This window comes from Rhinoderma darwinii, chromosome 13, assembly GCF_050947455.1.
Source record: "Rhinoderma darwinii isolate aRhiDar2 chromosome 13, aRhiDar2.hap1, whole genome shotgun sequence".
Taxonomy (NCBI): Eukaryota; Metazoa; Chordata; class Amphibia; order Anura; family Rhinodermatidae; genus Rhinoderma; species Rhinoderma darwinii.
The window spans coordinates 10,710,723-10,733,897 of NC_134699.1; the positions used below are offsets into that span (position 1 = coordinate 10,710,723).

Sequence of the window (23,175 nt, forward strand, 5' to 3'; positions counted from 1 at the left end):
AATGACTGGTCCAGAGTGTTTTGGTAGAAAATGTATGAAAAAATATATTTGGAAAGTAGTATTGCCTTTTACTGGGTTTCTTCCACCCCTAGCCCATGCCCAGATTTACCATATGTCCTACGCTGGCATTGTATGGCAAACAATCCATTTTGCGCGTGTAAATAACGCAGTTTTTCCTGCGTTACAGTTCCGTGTTACATCCGTGTGCGGTGCGCGTCTGCGTTTTTTACGCGCGTATGTCATCCGTATCTCACGCGTTTTTTACGTCGGCAAAAAAAAACCTGAAGGAGGTGTTTTCCTTTTTCTCCTCATTTCTTTAGCAACTGTTGCGTGAATCACGGACAGTGCGCGGATGCCGTCCGTGTGCTGTCCGTGATTTTCACGCACCCATTGACTTCAATGGGTGCGTGATGCGCAGAAAACACACAAGTACAGGACATGCGGTGAGTTTCATGCAGCGGACACACGCTGCGTGAAAGACACCGAATGTCTGAATGGACCCATTAAATTTCATCGGTCCGCGTGACGTCCGTTGTTTTAACGCGCGTAACACGGACGTGAAATACGCTGGTGCGAATAAGGCCTAAGGTCTTCGCATGTTTACAAAACAAATGATACCAAAAAATTAAAAAAATAAAGCAACTTCTTCAGCCAATACAAGGTCTCTGTAGCAACGCAATCCCAGACCCGCGTGGTAATGGCGGCGCGGTGGTCGAGCAGAGGCTGTGTAATTACCCCTGGAAGGAAGCGATAATTACACTTAATAGTAGCTCATTTGATGAACTGAACAGCAAGGCATGTAATTGGTCAGAGGGACCCAGACAGGAGTAAGTAGTAATACTAACCCCTTTTAGCTGCATGAATTACACATAATTAAACAAAACGCGTCTGTACTCTGGTAATTACAAAGGATTAGAGTCATTATATTGCACTTAGGAGCACTTTCCGGAGAGACAAGAAGTTTTTAATCCCGTACAGATAATCAGACATCCTGCTGACTTATTAACCCTTTACTTTTTGGGGAGGCTCACCTGTCAGGTAACAAGTGCCCGCTACCTGCTTATTTCCCGATATCATTCAATAATGGCCGACGGGTAAACTTTAATTAATTATGATGGGAATAAGGCAAAAACACGGCTATTAAAAGAGAAAAAAAATGCCCTGCTCGGAGAATTAACACTTCAGACTCTATTATTGGGCTCTGTTCACATTAACATTGCTGCCGTTGGGTTTTTGTTACTCTTGATGGCAAGAATGATGTTGTCTGCAGCACTGGTCTAGAAGTGACAAAAATATATATTAGAACCTGACGGACCCATTATAAGTCAAACCGCACCGTACCCGGACAACCCCTTTAAATCTTGACACGTCTTGAAGGGCCGTCAGGACTTGTCAAGATTTAAAGGGGTTGTCCGGGTACCGTGAGATTTTTCATACTGATGACCTATCCACACCATGGGTCATCAGTACATGATCGGTGGGGGTCTGACACCTGGACCCTGCACAGATCAGTTGTTCCGGCTGCCTTCAGACATCGGATGTCCATGCCGGAAGCAGATGGCTCCGGTCATGGTATAGCAGGCGTGTTATGAGTTGCAGTTCGGCAGCAAGGCCGTTATACAGTGTACGGAGCCAGCTGCTTCCAACACCGACCACTGCATAACATCCGGTGCCTGGAGGCAACAGCTGATCGTTGCGGGGTCTGGGTGTCGTACTCCCACCGACAACCCCTTTAACGCCATAGATGCTGCGGCCAATAGTGACCTCTGCATCTGAAGAGCTTGACAGAAGGAGAGGGCTCTGTCTGCCACCCCAACCGTGCTCTGCCAAGTCCTCCCCAGATCTGCCATAGGTGTAAGCCTGTAAGGCCATGCTTTCTCTGCGCCTCCCATTGATGTGAATGGGAGGTCAGAGACATAAACGGCCGAAGATAAGGCATGTCGCTTCTTTTTCCCGCGAGACGTTTTTTCCGCTGGCAGGCATTTTCAGACATTTTTTGGAGCATTTTCCGACGTGGCTTCCGCGTAAAAAAAAACTCTGTGTGAACTGGCCCTTAATAGCAAAGTAAACAGCATAAAAGAAGTAGCAAAAAACAATGGTGGCATTGCTGTTTTTATTTTCCATTAGGGCAGATGGACATCATAGAGGGGGTTTTGGTTCGGGATTCCCCCACTATGACTCGGAGAGACCCTAAGTATCGGCAGCTCCTGCTCTGGCAAACCCGGCCCATCCATATATTACATGGACAGCTTAGGCCCTGTTGAGTTTTTTTTGCCGCGGGAGGCCGAAATTGTCTCCCATTCATTTCAACGGGAGGTGGAGGCGTTTTATTCCCGCTCACGGGAGAAAACGCTTGCGGGAAAAAGGAGCGACATGCCCTATCTTGAGCCGTTTTCCGCCTCAAAAACTCTGTGGCATTTTTTGACGCGTTTTATGGCAAAAACCACTCGCGTTTTTTCCTTTGCCTATATGATGTAGAGGGTGTTATAGCGGCAAAACCAAGCGACTCATCGCTAAGGTGCGATTTCTGAAGTTTCCGTCTGAACAATACTAAATATACACATCGTAAGTGATTATCAATGGCGCACTGTTCCCTAAAGGTATTTACTTACCTACGGCTGTGTTCACATTTGCGTTGGAGCCACCGTAGCCGAACCCGTCAAAAATCCTAGACAAAATAGCGCAGCACGTAACGCTATTTTGTCTGGTAAAATGACCCATTAAATCCAATGGGTTCCACTGGTGTACGTCATGCGACACGTGCGTTATTTTAGTTTTCCCGTTCAAGATCTCTGCTTGCTGTCAGTGAGTCTGAACATTCTTGATTACACCCAGAACCTGAAAACGTGCACAGAACTAAGGTTCAGTTCACACCCGCGTTGTTTTCCGTTATTCGGTTTCGTCACAGGAACAGAAAATCAAGTTTTCATCAAAGTACCCGTTGATTTTAGCCTCCGTTGTCCTCAGTTCGGCTTCGTATATACGTGGTACGATGGGGTCGGCAACACGTTGCGGTTTCCATTATAAATAGAAAACATGATGCCAGTGTGAACAAAGCCGAAGTCATTTTACAATTGAAATCTGGGTGACAACCAATATGCTCGTCATTAGCCCTACTGCGAGGTTGTCACTCGTCTTATCCTGGCAAATTGTTATATTGGAGTGGGGGATGCATCAGGAATCTAGGAAAGCTGGGTGACAACCCGTATAATACCTGTGATGGCGGCCATATTGGTGGTCACCCAGCTTTCCCAGAAACGGATAAAAAAAAAAATTCCTTTAATGTGAACTTAGAGGAAGTCTCCTTCACTTATATTAACCAGAATGTCAATATTTTTTTATTAGGGGGGATTGTAGAGAAGCTCACCATATTTCTGCTGACATGTTTGTAATTGAATATAGCTGAGTGCAGATACCACGCGGCAGGCCTGAGGAGCTATGGTATACAATAAATTCTCAGGTGAGAGATGACCTTTGAACGGCCTGAAAATGAATCACCACACGCTATTGCCAGTCTCCATTTTGTATTGCGCGCCCTCTATTTTGCGATCAGTCTCCGCCCCCCCGACTTCTGCAGATGATTGTGTCAGAACGCGCGCGCGCACACACACAGTCCTATAACGAGCGCCCCCTCCTGACTCTCTGACCGCATTACCTCACGCTGTAGAGATAACTTCCGGCGCTGAATTCCCGCGCTGAATTCCCGCGCTTTGCAGGACGCCGGAATCGCAGGGGAGGGTGAGAGGAATGAAGTACGGAATGGAGGGACGTGAAGGTTTTTAGTGACACCATTTAAGGTAACTGTCGGAGAGGAGGGCCCTGGGGCTTAATGGAGTGTGTCGCTGAGGTGAATTAATATTGTATGTGACTGAGAATGAGCAGGTGAGACAGGTAAGGTGTTACAGGACTGACAAGATGTGAATGAAGGAGAGAAAATGACATGAATAGGTTATGCGTTTGTCGTTTTTGTGGCAAAACTGCGACATCTTTTGGGTTAAAAAAAAAAAAACCTTGGCAAATTTTTTTTTCACGAAACTGCTCAAAAACATGGACTCTTGTAAATACACAGGTATTTTTTGTAAGGTTTTGCTGAAATGTTATTAATCACAGTAAAAAAAAAAACAAACAATGTTTCATGCAAATGAACCCTATGTTCACACGGAGTATTTTGCAAGAGGAATATCTGCCTCAAAATTCCGTTTGGAAGTTTGAGGCAGATTTTCCTCTCACGGCACGCCGATTTTCGTGGCCATTGAGCGCCGCGGGCAGAAAACACCGCAAAATACGCTTTCTCTGCCTCCCATTGAAGTCAATGTGAGGTCAGAGGCGGAAGCGCCCGAAGATAGGGCAAGTCGCTTATTTTTCCCGAGAGGCAGTTTTAGGCTATGTTCACACGGAGTATTTTGGGGGAGGAATATCTGCCTCAAAATTCCGTTTGGAACTTTGAGGCAGATATTCCTCTCCCTGCACGCCGATTTTCGTGGCGATTATCGCGCCGTTTTTTGCCCGCGGCCATTCAGCGCCGCGGGCATAAAACAGCGAGAAATACGCTTTCTCCTGCCTCCCATTGAAGTCAATGGGAGGTCAGAGGCGGAAGCGCCCGAAGATAGGGCATGTCGCTTCTTTTTCCCGCGAGGCAGTTTTACTGCTCGTGGGAAAAAGACGCCGACGCCTCCCATTGAAATCAATGGGAGGCGTTCTCGGGCCGTTTTTGCAGAGTTTTGCGACGCGGTTTCCTCGGCAAAATACCCAGTGTGAACATAGCCTTACTGCTTGCGGGAAAAAGACGCCAACGCCTCCCATTGAAATCAATGGGAGGCGTTTTCGAGCCGTTTTTGCCGAGTTTTGTGACGCGGTATCCGCGTCAAAAAACTTGGCAAAATACTCTGTGTCAACATAGGGGTACGGTGCAGTGAAATAACTGTTTATTACCACAAAATCGTTTCTGTGTAATATTCATTTTTTTTTTTTTTTTTTTTCTTCAGTAAACTGATTTAGCTGCACCATGTGAATATAATGTTAGGGTTACTAACCAGAAGCGCCCCAGATATACACCAGCTCAAATAGACCTTGTTCACACATCGCAAGTTTTTATTAGTTTTTTTCTTAAGCCAAAACCAGGAACCAAACCTAAACAGAAAAGACACGTTCACACGGCGCTCAAAAAAGGACCTGTAAACGTGTTAAATGCGGTTCTTGTGCAGCACTTTTTAAAATAAAAGCATTTTTTTTTTTTTACGAGTTTTGCGTGCGCTTTGCACGTTTTCTGGCCTGAATTTAGGACTCCCATTTGCTTTGGGAACGGTTGGCGTGTTTTATGTGCGTTTTACGGGTCAAAGTATTGACCTGATGTGTGTGTTGTTGTTTTTTTTAATACGTAAAAAAAAATTGTATGTGCTAACCGTGCGCTTAGATATTGTTTTGAATGGGAAGTTTAATAAAGTTTTTATTTTCTACGTGTATTTTGAAATGTAAAATGCGCTTATTATTATTTTTATATATATATAGCAGGTGTTCCGAAACTTCTTGAGGTTGGACTACCGTACGCGGATACATTTCATCAGACGTACGTATACTTGGCTCATCAAAAAACGAGTCCCTGCAACATCGAAAACGTTACTTGTGCGGGTGGGGGAGGGAGCGTTATCTTGCTGCTGTGCGTCGCTGAGACCCAACTATGGCCACTGATGGTGGATCATGTGACCTGACCCGTGTGCATCACAGGCGTAGCTAGGGGTTTAGCACATCTGAGTGGGCCCCCCCACAGAGTATATTGACCCCTTACATGATAATGCCCCTATGGTGTCTCTCTACACAGTATAATGACCCAGTGGTGCGCCTCTCGACGCTGTATAATGCCCCAGTGGTGCGCCTCTCGACGCCGTATAATGCCCCAGTGGTGCGCCTCTCGACGCCGTATAATGCCCCAGTGGTGCGCCCCTCTCCACAGTATAATGCCCCAGTGGTGCGCCTCTCTCCACAGTATAATGCCCCAGTGGTGCGCCTCTCTCCACAGTATAATGCCCCAGTGGTGCGCCTCTCTCCACAGTATAATGCCCCAGTGGTGCGCCTCTCTCCACAGTATAATGCCCCAGTGGTGCGCCTCTCTCCACAGTATAATGCCCCAGTGGTGCGCCTCTCTCCACAGTATAATGCCCCAGTGGTGCGCCTCTCTCCACAGTATAATGCCCCAGTGGTGCGCCTCTCTCCACAGTATAATGCCCCAGTGGTGCGCCTCTCTCCACAGTATAATGCCCCAGTGGTGCGCCTCTCTCCACAGTATAATGCCCCAGTGGTGCGCCTCTCTCCACAGTATAATGCCCCAGTGGTGCGCCTCTCTCCACAGTATAATGCCCCAGTGGTGCGCCTCTCTCCACAGTATAATGCCCCAGTGGTGCGCCTCTCTCCACAGTATAATGCCCCAGTGGTGCGCCTCTCTCCACAGTATAATGCCCCAGTGGTGCGCCTCTCTCCACAGTATAATGCCCCAGTGGTGCGCCTCTCTCCACAGTATAATGCCCCAGTGGTGCGCCTCTCTCCACAGTATAATGCCCCAGTGGTGCGCCTCTCTCCACAGTATAATGCCCCAGTGGTGCGCCTCTCTCCACAGTATAATGCCCCAGTGGTGCGCCTCTCTCCACAGTATAATGCCCCAGTGGTGCGCCTCTCTCCACAGTATAATGCCCCAGTGGTGCGCCTCTCTCCACAGTATAATGCCCCAGTGGTGCGCCTCTCTCCACAGTATAATGCCCCAGTGGTGCGCCTCTCTCCACAGTATAATGCCCCAGTGGTGCGCCTCTCTCCACAGTATAATGCCCCAGTGGTGCGCCTCTCTCCACAGTATAATGCCCCAGTGGTGCGCCTCTCTCCACAGTATAATGCCCCAGTGGTGCGCCTCTCTCCACAGTATAATGCCCCAGTGGTGCGCCTCTCTCCACAGTATAATGCCCCAGTGGTGCGCCTCTCTCCACAGTATAATGCCCCAGTGGTGCGCCTCTCTCCACAGTATAATGCCCCAGTGGTGCGCCTCTCTCCACAGTATAATGCCCCAGTGGTGCGCCTCTCTCCACAGTATAATGCCCCAGTGGTGCGCCTCTCTCCACAGTATAATGCCCCAGTGGTGCGCCTCTCTCCACAGTATAATGCCCCAGTGGTGCGCCTCTCTCCACAGTATAATGCCCCAGTGGTGCGCCTCTCTCCACAGTATAATGCCCCAGTGGTGCGCCTCTCTCCACAGTATAATGCCCCAGTGGTGCGCCTCTCTCCACAGTATAATGCCCCAGTGGTGCGCCTCTCTCCACAGTATAATGCCCCAGTGGTGCGCCTCTCTCCACAGTATAATGCCCCAGTGGTGCGCCTCTCTCCACAGTATAATGCCCCAGTGGTGCGCCTCTCTCCACAGTATAATGCCCCAGTGGTGCGCCTCTCTCCACAGTATAATGCCCCAGTGGTGCGCCTCTCTCCACAGTATAATGCCCCAGTGGTGCGCCTCTCTCCACAGTATAATGCCCCAGTGGTGCGCCTCTCTCCGCCGTATAATGCCCCAGTGGTGCGCCTCTCTCCGCCGTATAATGCCCCAGTGGTGCGCCTCTCTCCGGCGTATAATGCACCAGTGGTGCGCCTCTGTACGCCGTATAATGCCCCAGTGGTGCGCCTCTGTACGCCGTATAATGCCCCAGTGGTGCGCCTCTGTACGCCGTATAATGCCCCAGTGGTGCGCCTCTGTACGCCGTATAATGCCCCAGTGGTGCGCCTCTGTACGCCGTATAATGCCCCAGTGGTGCGCCTCTGTACGCCGTATAATGCCCCAGTGGTGCGCCTCTGTACGCCGTATAATGCCCCAGTGGTGCGCCTCTGTACGCCGTATAATGCCCCAGTGGTGCGCCTCTGTACGCCGTATAATGCCCCAGTGGTGCGCCTCTGTACGCCGTATAATGCCCCAGTGGTGCGCCTCTGTACGCCGTATAATGCCCCAGTGGTGCGCCTCTGTACGCCGTATAATGCCCCAGTGGTGCGCCTCTGTACGCCGTATAATGCCCCAGTGGTGCGCCTCTGTACGCCGTATAATGCCCCAGTGGTGCGCCTCTGTACGCCGTATAATGCCCCAGTGGTGCGCCTCTGTACGCCGTATAATGCCCCAGTGGTGCGCCTCTGTACGCCGTATAATGCCCCAGTGGTGCGCCTCTGTACGCCGTATAATGCCCCAGTGGTGCGCCTCTGTACGCCGTATAATGCCCCAGTGGTGCGCCTCTGTACGCCGTATAATGCCCCAGTGGTGCGCCTCTGTACGCCGTATAATGCCCCAGTGGTGCGCCTCTGTACGCCGTATAATGCCCCAGTGGTGCGCCTCTGTACGCCGTATAATGCCCCAGTGGTGCGCCTCTGTACGCCGTATAATGCCCCAGTGGTGCGCCTCTGTACGCCGTATAATGCCCCAGTGGTGCGCCTCTGTACGCCGTATAATGCCCCAGTGGTGCGCCTCTGTACGCCGTATAATGCCCCTGTGGCGCCTCTGTACGCCGTATAATGCCTCTGTACGCCGTATAATGCCCCTGTGGCGCCTCTGTACGCCGTATAATGCCCCTGTGGCGCCTCTGTACGCCGTATAATGCCCCTGTGGCGCCTCTGTACGCCGTATAATGCCCCTGTGGCGCCTCTGTACGCCGTATAATGCCCCTGTGGCGCCTCTGTACGCCGTATAATGCCCCTGTGGCGCCTCTGTACGCCGTATAATGCCCCTGTGGCGCCTCTGTACGCCGTATAATGCCCCTGTGGCGCCTCTGTACGCCGTATAATGCCCCTGTGGCGCCTCTGTACGCCGTATAATGCCCCTGTGGCGCCTCTGTACGCCGTATAATGCCCCTGTGGCGCCTCTGTACGCCGTATAATGCCCCTGTGGCGCCTCTGTACGCCGTATAATGCCCCTGTGGCGCCTCTGTACGCCGTATAATGCCCCTGTGGCGCCTCTGTACGCCGTATAATGCCCCTGTGGCGCCTCTGTACGCCGTATAATGCCCCTGTGGCGCCTCTGTACGCCGTATAATGCCCCTGTGGCGCCTCTGTACGCCGTATAATGCCCCTGTGGCGCCTCTGTACGCCGTATAATGCCCCTGTGGCGCCTCTGTACGCCGTATAATGCCCCTGTGGCGCCTCTGTACGCCGTATAATGCCCCTGTGGCGCCTCTGTACGCCGTATAATGCCCCTGTGGCGCCTCTGTACGCCGTATAATGCCCCTGTGGCGCCTCTGTACGCCGTATAATGCCCCTGTGGCGCCTCTGTACGCCGTATAATGCCCCTGTGGCGCCTCTGTACGCCGTATAATGCCCCTGTGGCGCCTCTGTACGCCGTATAATGCCCCTGTGGCGCCTCTGTACGCCGTATAATGCCCCTGTGGCGCCTCTGTACGCCGTATAATGCCCCTGTGGCGCCTCTGTACGCCGTATAATGCCCCTGTGGCGCCTCTGTACGCCGTATAATGCCCCTGTGGCGCCTCTGTACGCCGTATAATGCCCCTGTGGCGCCTCTGTACGCCGTATAATGCCCCTGTGGCGCCTCTGTACGCCGTATAATGCCCCTGTGGCGCCTCTGTACGCCGTATAATGCCCCTGTGGCGCCTCTGTACGCCGTATAATGCCCCTGTGGCGCCTCTGTACGCCGTATAATGCCCCTGTGGCGCCTCTGTACGCCGTATAATGCCCCTGTGGCGCCTCTGTACGCCGTATAATGCCCCTGTGGCGCCTCTGTACGCCGTATAATGCCCCTGTGGCGCCTCTGTACGCCGTATAATGCCCCTGTGGCGCCTCTGTACGCCGTATAATGCCCCTGTGGCGCCTCTGTACGCCGTATAGTGCCCCTGTGGCGCCTCTGTACGCCGTATAGTGCCCCTGTGGCGCCTCTGTACGCCGTATAGTGCCCCTGTGGCGCCTCTGTACGCCGTATAGTGCCCCTGTGGCGCCTCTGTACGCCGTATAGTGCCCCTGTGGCGCCACTGTACGCCGTATAGTGCCCCTACGGCGCCTCTGTACGCCGTATAGTGCCCCTACGGCGCCTCTGTACGCCGTATAGTGCCCCTACGGCGCCTCTGTACGCCGTATAGTGCCCCTACGGCGCCTCTGTACGCCGTATAGTGCCCCTACGGCGCCTCTGTACGCCGTATAGTGCCCCTACGGCGCCTCTGTACGCCGTATAGTGCCCCTACGGCGCCTCTGTACGCCGTATAGTGCCCCTACGGCGCCTCTGTACGCCGTATAGTGCCCCTACGGCGCCTCTGTACGCCGTATAGTGCCCCTACGGCGCCTCTGTACGCCGTATAGTGCCCCTATGGTGCGATAGAGGTAGTTCGTTTAGGAATCACCATCGCTATTTAGTTTGTTTACCCCATCTGTCTCGCAGTAAGGACTGTCGCTGCACTTCCGCCGAGTAGCAGCCACACGCTGCATACACTTCTAACAGGCCCTGTTCACACAGTGTTTTTTTGCAGGCATAAAACATTAGCTTCAGAATTCTGTGATTTCAATCGGAGATCAGTGGTGGAACCGATGCAAGAAAGGACATGCCACTTTTTTTTCCCCTGTGAGCGGCTAAAAGCCGCCAGGGAAAAAAAACCTGAACAGGGCCTTACAATGACCCGCACCTATCCCTAGAACAGGGCCCTTAAACCCTGTTCTACTGCTCGGTGTTGTGGCTGAAGAGTGTGATTTCTGAACGTGAGTTATGGATGCAGTGTAGCCTGTGAGCTACGCTGTTTCTGTAACTACCATTCAGTTCTATGGGACTTCCGGAAACAGCTCAGCGAGCTATAATTCATGGTCGCAAATCACACGCCTCAACTACAACACAGAGCGGTAGAACAGGGTTTAACCCCTTCGTGACCAGCCCATTTTAGGCCCTAATGACCAAGCTATTTTATTTGTTTTTCTATAGTCGCATTCAAAGAGCTATAACTTTTTTATTTTTTCGTCTACATAGCTGTATGAGGACTTGTTTTTTGCGGGATTAGTTGTACTTTTTAATAGCACCATTTTAGGGTACATATAATTTTTTTAGTAACTTCTATTAACTTTTTTTGGGGGGATTATAAAAAAAAACATGAAATTCTACCATTGTTCTATGCATTTTTAAATTGACGCCGGTCACTGTGCGGCGTAAATAACATGTTATCTTTATTCTATGGGTCGGTACGATTACGGCAATACCTCATACGTGGAGGTTTTTTTATGGTTTACGACTTTTGCACAATAAAAACACTTTTGAACTAAAATTATTTGTTTTTGCATCATCGCTTTCCAAGAGCCGTAACTTTTTTTATTTTTCCATCAATGTAGTGATTTTTTGGGCTTGTTTTCTGCGGGACGAGACGTAGTTTTGATTGGTACTGTTTTGGGGTGCATGGGACTTATTGATTCATTTTTTTTATTTTGACTTTTTTGGGGGGCAATGGGAAAAAATTGCAATTTTTGCCATTGTTTTTTGCTTTTTTTTTTTTACGGTGTTCACCTTGCGGTTTAAATGACATATTAACTTTATTAATGGAGTCATTACGGTCGCGGCGATACCACATATGTGTACTTTTATTTTATTTTTTACACTTTTACTAAATAAAACCACTTTTTATGGAAAAAATGGTTTTATTTATTTTTTTACTGTCTTTTTTATTAATCTTTCACATTTATTATTTATTTCACTAGTCCCACTAGGGGACTTTACTGTGCGATCTTCAGATCGCTGCTATCATGCTTTGGTATACTTCCTATACCAGAGCATTATTGCCCGTCAGTGTAAATCTAACAGGCAATCTGTTAGGACGTGCCTCCGGCGCGTCCTAACAGGCTTATGTCCAGGGCAGACCTGGGGGCTTTCATCAAGCCCCCCGGCTGCCATGACAACCCATCGGCGAACCGCGATTGCATTTGCGGGCCGCCGATGGGTGACAGAGGGAGCTCACTCCTTCTGTAAACAAGTTAAATGCCGCGGTCGCTATTGACGGCGGCATTTAACGGGTTAAACGGCCACGATCTAAGTAAACTTCGATCGCGGGCGTTGGAGCAGGAGCTCCGCTGTCATTAGACAGCTGAGCCCCGGCTCCAGCCTGCATGGGAGACCCGTGCAAGACTTAGACTAGGCGAACGTGAAAAGGCGTCAGCCTAGCCTAAGGCCCCTTGGTGACGAACGTTAAAAGGCGTATTGTTGGTCACTAAGGGGTTAAGGGGCCCCATTCTAGAGATAGGTGCGGGCCCCAGAGGTGGAACCCACATCGATCTGACATTTGATCTATTCTGTGTATTGTCATAGATGTCTCTGATGGGTCGGGAAGGGGTCTTTAAATATGGCGCCCGTTTAGAGGAGGAGCTGGGCGCCATAGCCGCCTCGTCTCTGGTGTGTTTCACAGCAGGGACCCAGCGGCAATGCATGCGATCACATTTCTGATCGCAAGCATTTAACACCTCAGATGTTATATTACTATAACACTACTACATTACTATGATAATACCGCTAGGTTTAAATGTGTGACTTTACTCCAGGTGCTTATTTTAACTTTCCAGTGTAAGTGCCGCTAAATACAGTCTGCCTGCTCATTTGGCAGACAAAAGAATGTCAAGATTGTGCAGCCCCATTTTAGATAGTGCCACAGTGCCCTCTGTAGATAGGGCCACAGTGCCCTCTGTGGAGACTGACACCCCCCCCCCCCCGTAGAGACTGCCACAGCGCCTAAAGTAGCTCTGTGCCCAGGGAGTCCTTGGCGCGCAGAGGAGCTCCCTCTCCTTCAGCATTTGGTTCAATTGTATCTGCGTCCTGAGGACGCAGATACAATTAACAGCGGAACATACCACCGGCCGCCCCCGACCGCCGGGAATCCGGGACTACCACTTAATCCGGGATGGATTTTCTTTATATAAATAGCTTTTAACATCTTTGTACGTAACTTCACAACTTTTAACCTCTGCAAATACTTTTTTTTTTATCAGAAATTCAATTGGAAAAATGTATTTCTAATTGATTATAACTTCTGTGTTCCCCAGCAGGGAATAGGTTAACAGAATCTAATCAGTAATGTGCTGCGTGCACGGACATCCCTCTCTGCCCGTCACCACCTCAGCCGGTCTCCGACATTGCAGGCGAGTGCAGTGTAAATGGCAGCAGGACCAGGCAGATAGCGCCATGCGGGCACTTTGGAGAGAAATTACATTATCGTGTCTGACGTCTGAGCAGGACACTGTGCGGTTCTGGGCCACAATGGAGTTTTAAATAAATTACATTAATTCACACGACTGTGATTGGACTGTGAAAAACGGTCCGTGTGTCAACCGGGTTTCCCGGCCCGACCACGGTACATGTGAATAGGACTCCCAGCATCATTGTCATTTAGGCTACGGTCACACGACAGTGAAAAAAGATGGCCATTAAGAAAAGGATACATTTTTCAGTTTTTCATGTCCATTTTGCATCAGTGTCCAAGTTTTTTTTTGTCCCAATCCCCTGAAAACTCAGTGCCCATGCAGATAGTGCCACACACCCTTTGCAGATAGCACCCCCACTCCACACTTGTAGATCGCAGCCCCCCCTTCTGAATCCGTGCCAAAAAATCAGCTTAAACCGCCTCCCATTGATTTCAATGGGGGGGGGGGGCCTGAAGCTTTTTTTTTCCCCCGTGGCCACTTGTAGCTGCTCGCGTAAAAAAAGCAGCTTTCTCTTTCTTGCCTCTGTTCCTCTGACTTCCCATTGGAATCAATGGGAGGCAGAGAAAGTGTTTTTCGCTGCGTTTTTTGCCTGAAGGAATTTTGAGGCAGATTTTTTCTGCCTAAGGCTAAAATATTTGGGGACCTTCAGCCTTTCGATACCATAGGCCTAGGGTAAAAATATTACCCAATTACTACCTATGTTTTATTATGTGTTGTGGGATATTATAGATTAATATAATAAAAGTAAATTTTTAGTCTACGCCAATCTTTTCCAATACCCTTTTTCCTTCCAGTTTGAATATAATGCCCCTATAGGGCCTGCCTACGTAGTATAATGCCCCTATAGTGCCGCCCCCGCACAGTATAATGCCCTTCTAATACCTCCCTATACAATTAAATGCCCCTAAAGCTGCCTTCACACAGTATATTGCCCTTATAGCTGCCTTCACACAGTATATTGCCCTTATAGCTGCCTTCACACAGTATATTGCCCTTATAGCTGCCTCCACACAGTATATTGCCCTTATAGCTGCCTCCACACAGTATAATGCCCTTATAGTTCACCCCATGCAGTATAATTCCCTTAAAGCTGACCCCCCACAGTATAATGCCCCCACACACTATAATGCCCCTATATCTGCCCCACAGTATAATGCTCCTATAGCTGCCCCATGCAGTATATTGCCCTAGAGCGGCCCTTCATGGCCAGTGAAGGGGAGTGCTGGAGAGCTTGCTTCTCCAGCATTGGATTCCGTTAAAACCGTGACATGCCACCGCGTGGCTCGTGACCCTTCAGATGCCTTCACGCGACCACCCGGGTGTCACGACCCACAGTTTGGGAAACACTGATCTAAAGGAAAGCCTTAGCTCTGCTCTTCTTGATCCCATTCTAGTTTTGGCTTAAAAAATGTTTGCAAATCTGCACTGTTTGAATAAGGCCATAACGTCTTACGAGTGCTGACACCCTCCTCCTCGCAATGTACACTTACATGTCCTTACATGTTCCTTTTCTTTCTGCAGGTGTTACCTCCGCCAAGCTGTCTGGACACAATATACAGGTAGGTCAGCATGTTTTATAATAAAAAGGTTGTAAATTAAAAAATAGTCCCTCTCAGATAAAATAAAAACTCCATTGTCAGCCCCATGTAAATCAGCAGTATTTTTTTTTTTTTTTATCAAATCTTTGTTTTATTGAAAATATACGACAAGATAAACAGAAAGAAAAACATCCGTACACAGATCACGGGAAACCGCAGATAAATCTTACGGCACGCAGGCCGAAGTTCTGTTCAATAATGACCATGCAGGATGAGAAACAGTAAACAATAAAGTAGAAACGTTAGTAACAATAAACTGGGTACCCATGTCAGAACGTGAGAAAAAATTAGATAAGATAGAGATACAGAGAGAGAAAACCGATGTCATGCAAGGTTTGAGAGGGCAGGAGCAGTGTTAGGGTCTCCCCCTGTGTAGGAGGCCTGTACAATCCTAAGAGGAACTACACTAGTCACCCCCCTAGATCCTAAGGGGTAAGGGGAAGCTAGTTTGGGAGGGGATGAGAGGCACGAAAAGTCAATCCGCAGTATTTACTCTGCAGCAGCCAGTTGCACAGGTCTCCTTTTTTTTTTTTTTTTTTTTTTTTAAATCAATAAATTTGTATTGAAAAATGTTTACAATTTTTTTCAAACTGTATAAACCATCTTTGGTCCTGGAACATGGACCTGCATAGAATAATACATACATGTGATATGTCAGTGAAAGGATATACATAAACAAGAAACCACAGACAACTTTGCTATGCCATATTCAATCCACTGTTAATACAAATTGTCATGTTACCAGATAAATTTCTTCATTTAGGTATAATAACGTGCATTCTTGGTATAACCAGAGGGAGATTGTAATAGCATGGATTCATGGTGACATGCTACATTTACCCTGCCTATCACTTCCGACAGGGAAGGGGAAATAGTCGACTTCCAGGACTTGGCAATTGCCATTCTAGCAGCAATGAAGACATGGTGCACTAGTACCCGATGCTCTGCCATTATGTCTTCTAAACCAATGTCTAGGATAGCCAACTCCAGGCAGAAAGGCATAGATCCTCCTGTGATTTCTAGTAGTAGGCGAAAGACCTCCTTCCACATTTCTCCCACCTTGGGACAGGTCCACCACATATGTAAGGTGGATCCCAAGGCACCACATCCTCTCCAGCAGCCATTGGAACGGCTTTGAAATATATGTGCACATCTGGAAGGTGTTAGGTACCATCTCATGTGAATTTTACGGGTGAGTTCAATATGGTTAACACATTTGGAATGACGAGTAATCCAACTAGAGGCCTTCAACCATTGTGCCATAGAAAACGTAGAACCCATTTCCCGTTCCCATCGTAATATATGCTCTGTCTTCCCCGAGGACTGTTTTTTCAAAAGGAGATCAAAGCTACAAGCTAAGCCCTTACTGTGTCCTTGCCATTTAAACAGGAATTTGTGATATGAGGAAAGATTTGTAGGTTGAGCCGGGATAGCAATTGTTTGTATCATATGCCGTATCTGGAGATGCTGGTAAAACATGGTTCTAGTTACGCCATATTCCCTTACCAACTGCTCAAAAGATTTCAAGTGTTTTCCCTCATATAAATCTGAAAGGGCTGTTACGCCTAACAATTCCCATGTCTGCAAAAATACATGTGGGACTAAAGGTTGAAATGCTTGCAATGGTATATGTTCATGAGATAGGTACACCCAACGATTTGCGCATACCTTTAATTTCCAGCATTTCAGTGCATCAGATGTGGTTACCAAGAACACTTTAGACCTATCTGTCCCCACATATGTCGCGGCCATCAGATTACGTATGGAAGATCGGGGAAACATCTCATTTTCCAACTGGGCCCAAAGTGACGGGGCTGTGGAGCTCCATAACGAACCTAACTGATCCATGATGGGAGCTACATGATATGCCGTTACATCTGGGACTCCCAAACCCCCTTCCTTAACCTTTTGATACAATAAAGTTCTGGCTACCCTCGCTCGTTTATTTTTCCAAATGAACTGGAGAAACAGGTTCTGAATCTGAGAGGAGATACTAGTAGGTATTAACAGTGGAATAGTCCTACAAATATACAAGTATTTGGGAAGCAATAACATTTTAACCAAATTGACTCTAGCAATCCAGGATAACTGGAACTTATTCAGTCTTTCACACTCCAATCTCAAATCTGCTATGAGCCCTGAGTAATTTTCTTGCAGAACAAGAGACAGCGAAGAGTAAAGTTTTATCCCCAAGTATACCAACCCTGAGTCTGCCCATGCCATATCAAAGTTGGACAAAGTATGTTTCAATTGAGGCTCTATATGTATTGGTAACATCATGGACTTAGAGACATTTAATTTTTTTATTTTATTTTTTATTTAAATATTTATTCATTTTCAAAACTTATAAAAAATATATAGCAGTGTGTTCCACAAAGTCAGGAGAAATTTAATATGCTACAATTATTTTCCATACTATATGCAAATTGAATAGTCTTCTACACAGGCTCCTCGTTTCAGGGGCTCAAAAGTAGTTGGACAAATTAACATTACCATAAATAAAATGTGTTGTTTTTTTTAATTATTATTATACTTTGTAGAGAATCCTTTGCAGGCAATGACTGCCTGAATATAGGAAATATATGTAAATGTCAGATCACCCTCCTAGGTGCACGAAGAAAAGGCGATCTCCACGCTGTAGAAACAACAATCCAGAAGGAAAAGGTTCAGCACTCCTTGTGGAACATGAAAAAATCCCCTTTATTGGTTCAAATAGATAGCCAGCGGAAGACTGAACAGCAAACGGTGGACAAGAAACATAAAACATACGTTCCCTCTGACGCGTTTCTAGCTCTCGAGCCATTACTGAAGTCTGGAACCCATGGACATCACCAGATGCCGGGTTTCCTCCTTTGTGATTCTTTGCCCGGCCTTTACTGCAACTGTCTTTGGTTTTTGCTTGTTTGTGGGTCTTTCTGCCTTAAGTTTTGTCTAAAGCAAGTGAAATGCAGCTCAATCGGGTTGGTGATTGATTTGGCCATTGTAGAATAATCCACTACTTTGCCTTAAACTCCTGGGTTGCTTTCGCAGTATGTTTTGGGTCATTGTCCATCTGTCCTGTGAAGAGACGTCCAATCAACCTTGCTGCATTTGTTTGAAATGTTCAGGGATTTACTTTCTGCTCAGATTCAGAGTTCATCCGGCTGCTTCTGTTTACAGTCACATCATCAATAAACACTTAGTGACCCAGTGCCCATGCCATCACACTGCCCCCACCATGCCATCACACTGCCTCCACCATGTTTTATAGAGGATGTGGTGGCTTTGGATCATGAGCAGCTCCAATCCTTATCCATGCTTTCTTCCTCCCATCGTTCTGGTACAGGTTGATCTTAGTTTCATGCTGTTCCAGAACTGGGCGGCTTCTTTAGATGTTGTTTGGCAAAGTCTAATCCGGCCTTTCTATTTTTGAGGCTGAATAATGGTTTGCACCTTGTGGTGATCCCTCTATTTGCTGTCATGAAGTCTTCTCTTTATGGCAGGCTTAGATACTGATCCACCTGCTTTCAAGAGTGTTATTCACTTAGGTAGATGTTGTGAAGGGGTTTTTCTTCGCCATGGAAAGGATTCTGCGATCATCCACCACTCTTGTCTTCCATGGATGTACAGGCCTTTTGGAGTTCACGAGATCACTAGTGTGCCATATATATTTTTTTCTTCAATAATGTACCAAACTATTGATTTGGCCACTCCTAACATTTGTGCTAGCTCTTTGATCTCATGTTGTGGGTTCACAGCAACAGCTTGCAAATGCCAGACCTGGAATCCACTCCAGATCTTTTACCTGCTTAATTGATGATGGATTAACGAGGGAATAGCCCAATTGTCCAATTACCTTTTGGTCCCTTGAAAAAGAGGCAGCTACATTAATATTAAGCTGTAATTCCTAAACCCTTCCTCAAATTAGGATGTGAATACCCTCAAATTAAAGCTGAGTCTGCACTTTCAGCCCATATTGAATGTTTTTGTAAACTGCTAAAATGCTGAAACTTGTCACTGTCCAAATAATTCTGGACCTAACTATAAATGCGGGTCCCACCTCTGAAACCCGCACCTATCTAGAATGGGGCCCGCTGAGCTACGCTGTTTCCATAACTCCCACTGACAGAATATGAGCAATGATTAGAATAGACGACCCCCAAAGACTGACATCAGGCAAAATAATGGGGAGTGGTGGTCCTATTACGGTGGGTGATCTTTGGGCAAAGTTTAGAGAGCAGTTAAATCTTACAGGGGGTGTCTCAACAAGACAACCCCTCTGAAGAGCTTCTGGTTGATTGGCCGCAAATTTTCCAGGAAATATCAGCGGGCCACATGTAGGACAAATTTAGCATAACATTGCGCACATTCAAGAGTGGACAACCATATAGCACATGGCTGGGTTCTCTGCCGGTATGGGAGACACCTTAGCTGCTTTGGCTCGTCAGCTCTTGATCAGGTGGCGCTCCTCTATTGCGTAAACTTTCACATTTTTTTTATTTCTTATTCTTCACTTTAAAATTTGTCATTTTACAGTTTAAAGGGGTTGTCCATTCCATGTAAATAACATTTTAATCATCGTATATTTAAAAGTTATGCACCTTTTTTTAAATACATTTTTATTGTCAAATTTCCAACACCTCTACTTGCTGTCAGTGAATTATTCCAATTTAAATTCAAAACTTGAGAGGAGGATATGTTATAAGTATCAGATAGACGTGGGTGCCATCTCTGGAACGAGGCCCCCTAAACCCTGTTCTACTGCTGTTGTGGCTGACACGTGTGATTTCTGACCATGAATTACAGAAACAGCATTGCTCGCTGAGCTACGTTTCCTTAAGTTCCATAATGGTGAATGGCAGTTACGGAAGCAGCGTAGCATGAGAGTTATGCGGTTTCCGTAACTGCTATTCAGTTCTATGGGACTTACGGAAACAGCGTATCTCCGCGAGCTATTCTGTTTCCGCAATTCATGGTCTGGAATCACATGTGTCAGCCACAACACAAAGCAGTAGAACAGGGTTTAGGGGGCCCCGTTCTAGAGAAGTGTGGGACCCGCATCTGACATTGTTTACTTTTCAATAAAACGAGTTGTGAAAAAAATAAAAGTTTCAAGTAATAAAATAAAACACAAGCCCCCTTTTACTCTTATCAAGTCCTTTTATTATTGGAAAAAAAAGAATAAACCATACGTATTTGTTATCGCCGCGACGTAACGACCTGAGGTATCAAAATATTATATTTCACGCGGTGAACAGTGTAAAAAAAAACACGTAGAAAACGATACCAGTTTATGTTTTTTGGTCACTTTGCCCTATAAATATAGGAATAAAAAGTGATCAAAAAGTCGCACCTATTCCAAAAATGGTACCTATAAAAACTATAGCTCGTCTCGCAAAAAGCAAGCCCTCATATAGCTGCGTCGACAAAAAAATTAAAATGTTCTCACAACTTGGCGACAGAAAAAATACAATATTTTTACAAAAGTAGTTTTATTGTGCAAAAAGTTGTAAAACATAAAAAAGTTCTATAAAATGGGTATCGCCGGAATCGTACTGACCCGCAGAATAAAGTTAACATTTAAAGAGGCCTATCTCCTTATAAGGAGTGAAACCAAATCTCGCGAGATTACGGAACTAAACGAGATTTGGTTTCACTTGCCGGAATCTCACAAAAAAGAGTCATAAGTGTCAGGATTCTGAGTACACATGACGTCCAGGCTGGATTTCATGTGCATTCATTATCAGGATACTGTAGTAATGTTAGGGTTTGTGTATGAGGCTGCACATAGCGATATATCTATATCGCTAGTGCAGTGTAAATGAATGGAGAGGAGTGCATGATGCCGATTGGTCAGCGTCATGCACTCCTCTGTACAACGCCCACTTGGTCGAAAGTAAAAATACGCCCACTTGGGCATTAAGAAAGCTCATTAGCATAAACCAAAATCGCTCCTAACGTTGTGAAAAAGATCGTTTTTTTTAAATAAAAAGCATTACTGTCACCTACATTACAGCGTCGATCTCCTTATATAGGAGATAGGGCACTTATAATGTGGTGACAGAGCCTCTTTAATTTATAACGCGTTGTGAACGCTGTATAAAAAAACCAAAATAAAACTATGCCAGAATTGCGTTTTTTTTTTGTTTACCTGGCCTCCCAAAAAATAGGATAAAAAGTGATCAAGAAGTCGCATGTACCCCAAAATGGTACCAATAATAACTACAGCTCGTCCCGCAAAAAAAAGCCCTCATACCACTACGTCTATTAAAAAATAAAATTCGTTATGGCTCCAATAAGTCAGGAAATAAATATGCAGTTGTGCAGCCCGAGGGGAACATTTCTTCTGTTTGAAGAGGCGATTTATCAAGGACCTAAAATTAGGGAACCAGGAAAATGAGGGCCCAAACATATCCGCTGGAAGCGATGGTGCCCGTATTATACCAGGACAACCCTTTCCCAGCAAAATTCCCCAAAGTGCAAAGGTGCGGAGTGTAGACCAAAAGGGGCATAGGAAAGGACGCCATATATCAGTGCGACACCGGCCTGTGCAGAAAGGATTGCTTCACAGCGTAACACACATCTATGGATCATTTTATTGTTTTTTTTTTTACCCCATTATTATACCACCGGACTATGCCTCTTATATACTCCGCCCCGCTTACATATGCCCTACATTATAAACGGAAACACCAGCAATACTCAAACAAAACTACTACCAAGCAAAATCCGCTCTCCAAAAGCCAAATGGCGTTCCCTCCCATCTGAACCCTACAGCGTGCCCAAACAGCAGGTTCCTTCCACATATATATGGCATCGCCATACCCGGGAGAACCCTTTTAACAATTCGCCTTTAGCTATGCCCTTGCTTGCTTGCATCCTATGTATTTCTAGAGTTCAATGACCGTATAGCTGCCAGGATATTTCCTCCATTATGCCTGCTTCCTAAGTGACCAGTAGTTTTACAATGAGTTTTAAGCCGTTTGCCTACATTGTAGTCCTGCTCTATGCCCTTGTGGGAGGGAGATGTGTAAGATTTTGTTTTTTTAAGGCCTCGTGCCCACTTCCGACACGGTTTTCACGGCCGTTTTTGACGGGTCCGTTTTAGCGGCCGTGTGCACTCCGTGTTTCCGTGCTCCGAGCATGGTTCTTACTGTCCAGGGTGCTGAAAGAGTTAATGGGCTGCACTGATCGGCGGTAACTCTTTCAGCACCCTGGACAGTACCATGCTCGGCGCTCGGAAAATACAATTTTAATGTAATAAAAAAAGAATAATAATTTCATGCTTACTTTCCTCCTGTCCGGCCTCCAGCGGTGACGTTTCATCCATGTCACCACTGCAGCCAATCACAGGCTGTAGTGGCGGTCACGCACGTCAGAAGGCCGGCCTCCATGGATGACAATTCATCCCACGTGACTGCCTCTGCAACCAATCACAGGCTGCCGCGTCAGAAAGGAAGGCCGGACTGGAGGAAGAAAAGGGACTCGTCACCAAGAAAACGACCGGGTACGTATGAACAGATTTTTATTTTATTTTTAATCCGCAGCCTCTTTTCTCTATCAGTGATTGATAAAGACAAGTGGCTGCCGATTAGTGTAATATTTCTGTTATGTTTTTCTGCCCGCCCGGCCGTTGCTAGTCAACGGCTCCGTCACACACGGACGGCACACGGATGCCTTCCGTGTGCCTTCAGTTTTTTTTAACGGCCCCATTGACTTGCATGGGCCTCACGGTCACGGAATCCCGGACCAAAGTAGGACATTCTCTACTTTGGATCGGAACGGACCAACGGGACCGTCAAAAAAACTGAAGTGTGCATGGCCTCATTGAAATGAATGGGTCAGTGTGCTAGCCGCCAGAAAAACAGCTATCACCCTGAAGGAAAAAACTGAAGTGGGCATGGGGCCTAAGGGAATCAGTCACTGAGCGTGCTGTGCTGTCTGCACATAGCATGTTCTAAAGAGAAAAATCTGTGCAGATTGATGTACAGTTCTGTGCTAAAAAATTGGGCTTCAAGGGGTTTTCCAATACATTTTTTTATTTTTTTTTTATCACTGCAATGCTTCTCAAATTATCTTATAATGCCCCCTGAATATAATTATCTATTTTGTTATTTTTTCATTTACCATTATGCTCTTTTGTTTACATTGAGGGATTGTTTACCTCTGTGTTTGTTGTCTCGCTTTTCCGGTCATACAGTTCCCGGCGTGCACCGCTTGTGTCCCAGCATGTAATGCCCGGCAGCAGGGACTCGTCAAGCCTATTCCACCCAGCTATAAACATTTTCTATTCTCTGTTGCCATTTTACTGCTCTCATTACATCAGTGAGAGCTAAAGATAAACGTGAATCAGGGCTGTACCAAACAACACTCACTCTAACATAATGGTAAAAAAAAACTTAATTTAACCCCAAAAATG

General features: G+C 46.8%; 2 long non-coding RNA genes across 5 annotated transcripts in view; one reads left to right on the forward strand and one right to left on the reverse strand.

The window, feature by feature from the left end:
• Positions 1-3,580, reverse strand: part of LOC142666471 (uncharacterized) — a 65,736-nt gene extending 62,156 nt beyond the window's left edge. For both annotated transcript variants that reach the window (XR_012851695.1, XR_012851694.1), the window contains exon 1: positions 3,368-3,580. This is a non-coding gene — a long non-coding RNA (uncharacterized LOC142666471). The remainder of the gene's footprint in view (positions 1-3,367) is intronic.
• A 113-nt stretch (positions 3,581-3,693) lies between these two features.
• The window catches only part of LOC142665642 (uncharacterized), a 299,137-nt gene continuing 279,655 nt past the window's right edge, over positions 3,694-23,175 (forward strand). For 2 of the 3 annotated variants that reach the window (XR_012851531.1, XR_012851533.1), the window contains exons 1-2: positions 3,694-3,797; positions 14,701-14,738. This is a non-coding gene — a long non-coding RNA (uncharacterized LOC142665642). Of the gene's footprint in view, positions 3,798-5,508; positions 5,567-14,700; positions 14,739-23,175 lie in introns of all 3 variants that reach the window. The other variant, XR_012851532.1, reaches the window with a different exon arrangement.